General features: G+C 39.9%; 1 long non-coding RNA gene across 1 annotated transcript in view; it reads right to left on the bottom strand.

Annotated features, from left to right (window-relative positions):
* LOC115286193 overlaps positions 1-3,049 on the bottom strand; it is a 7,643-nt gene extending 4,594 nt beyond the window's left edge. The window contains exon 1 of the long non-coding RNA XR_003905942.1: positions 3,037-3,049. This is a non-coding gene — a long non-coding RNA (uncharacterized LOC115286193). The remainder of the gene's footprint in view (positions 1-3,036) is intronic.
* Positions 3,050-3,460: the final 411 nt, after the last annotated feature.

Here is a 3,460-nt window from a genome sequence, read left to right as displayed (position 1 = left end):
GTGGGAATGTAAACTGGTACAGCCGCTCTGGAAAACAGTGTGGAGGTTCCTCAAAACACTATCCATAGAACTCCCTTATGACCCAGTAATAGCACTGCTAGGGATTTACCCAAGAGATATAGAAATGCTGATGCATAGGAGCACATGTGCCCCAAAGTTCATAGCAGCACTGTCAACAATAGCCAAAACACGGAAAGAGCCTAAATGTCCATCACCTGATGAGTGGATCAAGAAGATGTGGTATATATACACAATGTAGTACTACATGGTAATGAGAAAGAATGACATATGTCCATTTGTAGGAAAGTGGATGGACCTGGAGGGTGTCATGCTAAGCGAAACAAGCCAGGCAGAGAAGGATAGAAACCTTATGTTTGCACTCATAAGTCTAGCAGGAGAACAGGAGAAACCTAATGGAGGACCAGGGGGAGGGGAAGAGGGAAAGAGAGTTGGGGAGAGAGAGGGATGCAAAACTTGAGAGACTATTGAATGCTGAAAATGAACTGAGGGTTGAAGGGAAAGGGGGAGGGGGGAAAAGAAGTGGTGGTGATGGAGGAGGGCACTTGTGGGAGGAGTACTGGGTGTTGTATGGAAATCAATTTGACAATAAAATATTTTTAAAAAACCGAATAAGGGATAGAAGATGGTGGCATCATTTCATTTCTGGGCTTGGCCTCTTCCATGGGTGCATGGATTCTGAACATCCTGGGAAATTCTAGTTCTTGAGTTTTTAACTACTCATAAAGCCCTTTAGCTCCAAACTTATGTATTTTTCTAAAATGCAACTATCTTGGGAGACATTTTCAAGTTTTTAGTTGTTTTCCTATTTTAATTTCAGGCTTTACCTCCTCAGGCATCCAATCTCTGCTCTACTTCTCCAGTACATTTTAAATGTCTGGGTGTATTTATGATGGTTGGTAAAGTAGATGAGTCTTGAAATGTCAGTGCTTTACCATGAGACAAACGTATTCGTGTGGACATCAGATTGGGGTGAGGGGCTGTGTGGAACGCAGCTATCCATGGATCCACAGGATAGAAACTCTAGTATTATCAACATGTGACTTCCAAGGTCATCTAGGGCATTGATGTCCTCCAGGCAGGTGGGAGACTATCTTGTTCCCTGGTGGCCTCTTGATCTGTAAAACGGACATGCTAATAATTGTTGGGAGGAAATAAATGAGCTAAAATACTCAAAGGGCTCAGCATAGCATTGAGGGTATTTCAAAAACTCAACGTGTGTTTATTTTTTAGCTTCCTAAAGTTAGCCTCCAATAAATGATACCTACTTGTGTAGCATAGATCCTTACACAAGCAATGGTTTCTCAGTTTTTCCTGCTCCTCTGTGAGCCACTTGATCTATCCAATTCCTTGTTTCCTGTTGCCTGCAACCAAAACTTCTTTAGCTGGCACCTTTAGAGTGCTATGCTGTTATTACCAACTAGGTTATATCTAAGTGTTAGCATCTAGACTCTAGCATCTCAGTCTTGTTACTTAATTCTTTTTAAGCAATTTACATCTTGGATACAGAAGTAAAGAGATTGTTCTACACATCACAGATAATATAGGCCTCCAGGGTATCACAGTTTGAACTGACCAGATAGCTGCTGTTATTACTTGTTTTCTTTCTGAAGTTTTCTGGAAAATGTTATTTCCAATGTCATGTTTACAACCGCAGGTAATAGGCACATGCTTAGTATGGGTGTGTTCTTTATTCTTCTTCCGTTCACGAATCATGTTTTCTGAGATTTGTGTTTTAAAATAAATCCACTTAATGTGATTGTTTGAAGTGAAACTTCACAGGATGCCCTTGTTTCTCCAACACATCCATGCATTTGTTTCTTTCTCAGATTATGCAACTGTCCAGTCTTTGACAGCATATCCAGTCCAGTTTAAATGTCATCCAAACACTCCTGAAAAAAGGGGACCCCTCAGACTCCCAGCCTTCTGGGGCCCCTCCTCTTTCCCAGGTAATTACAAGCTACTTTACAGATGTAAGTTCTCCTATGTTTCCAGCCTGGTTTTAAAAGCCCTTATGTAAACAGTGTTGTTCTGCCTGTAGGGTTGGGTTTTTTGTTTGGGGGGGGTGCATGATTTATGTTTGTTACCAATTGGAATCATACTGTTTTTCTCACTTAACAATATGTCTCTGAGAAATTTACATGTTAATATAGATCACCTTAGTTATTTTAGAGACCACATAGTGTTCTATGCAAGGTCCAAGACGATCAGCCATTCTCTTATTAATAGGCATTAGATAGTTTCCTGACTTTTGCTATTCCAAGCAATACCACATGGGCAACCTAATGCCTGATTTGCTAGATTTCAGTGAAAGTGTTTCTCTGGGATAGATCTCTAGAATTATCCATAACGCTAATCTGCAAATGTACATTTCCAACCGAATGTAAGTTTCTGTTCCCTAGCCCTTTGCTAAAAATGGCTATTATTAATCTTTACATTTTTGCCAAGCCTGTGGGTGAGGAATAGTATCTTGTTCTTTTAATTTGTATTTCACTGGGCTTGAACAGCTTTTCACATATCTATTGATCTTTTGTATTTTTCCTTCTATCAGTTTCATGTTCAATTTTCTATTAGGCCATTAGTCTTATCTCATTGATTGGTGGGAGTTATTTACATATCCCAGATATAACCATTAGCTTACAGTATACATTGCAAATGTTTTCTTCTTTTCTAGGTTTTTATCTACCTTTGGTTCCTTTGCTCTCCTTTGAATCTCTTATTTGTCATTAGGTTCTTCAGTTGTTTGGAATTCATGTTGACACTATGCTTAGCTCCATTTACCTCCATCCTGGAAACAATTTACAGATAGTCTAGCTTTTGGTCCCGGAAGTGCACTTTTGTGTTCTACAACCAAGTCACAGCTTTGCCCTTTGGCTTTACACTCCCTGGGATTTTTTGATCAACTAGTCTACATTCTGAATTTAGTATTTCATTTCTTCTAGAGCTTGTGGTGCCCTGAATAGTGTGGTATAGATCAGATGGCTTGTGCTCCATTATTCTTCTAGGTCAGCAACTTACCTCTCTACTTCTGGCTGTGAGAGAAGAGGCTGATATGTATGAGCACATCACAATTCAAATACATCCAGTCATTATTATGACATAATTACTATCACTCCCTAAACGGTAATAATTCTTCACCATGCTTTCCGTTTTCCAGAGCTGAGATAGAAAAATGCTCTTGTTCAAATGATGAGAGACAAACCGGAGACCTGGTGTGATAGTTAATGCCTTCTCTTCCTTCCTCCCCATACCCATATGTGTAGAGAGCTCTGTTAACCCCAGCGATGTGGATCGCTGGGTGTATGAAGTACAGAGGCACTAAAAGAATATTGAGTGTTTAGATGAGAGTCAGGAATAGGATGGCAGAAAGAAATCTGGAAGTGAAGTTTCCGAGGTAGGCATCGAGAATAATCAGAGTTCTGTAGGTCAGAGCGATGACTTT

Source organism: Suricata suricatta, chromosome 1, assembly GCF_006229205.1.
Source record: "Suricata suricatta isolate VVHF042 chromosome 1, meerkat_22Aug2017_6uvM2_HiC, whole genome shotgun sequence".
NCBI lineage: Eukaryota > Metazoa > Chordata > Mammalia > Carnivora > Herpestidae > Suricata > Suricata suricatta.
The sequence above is the reverse complement of the archived record's forward strand: the minus strand, read 5'-3'. Positions and strand labels throughout refer to the sequence as shown.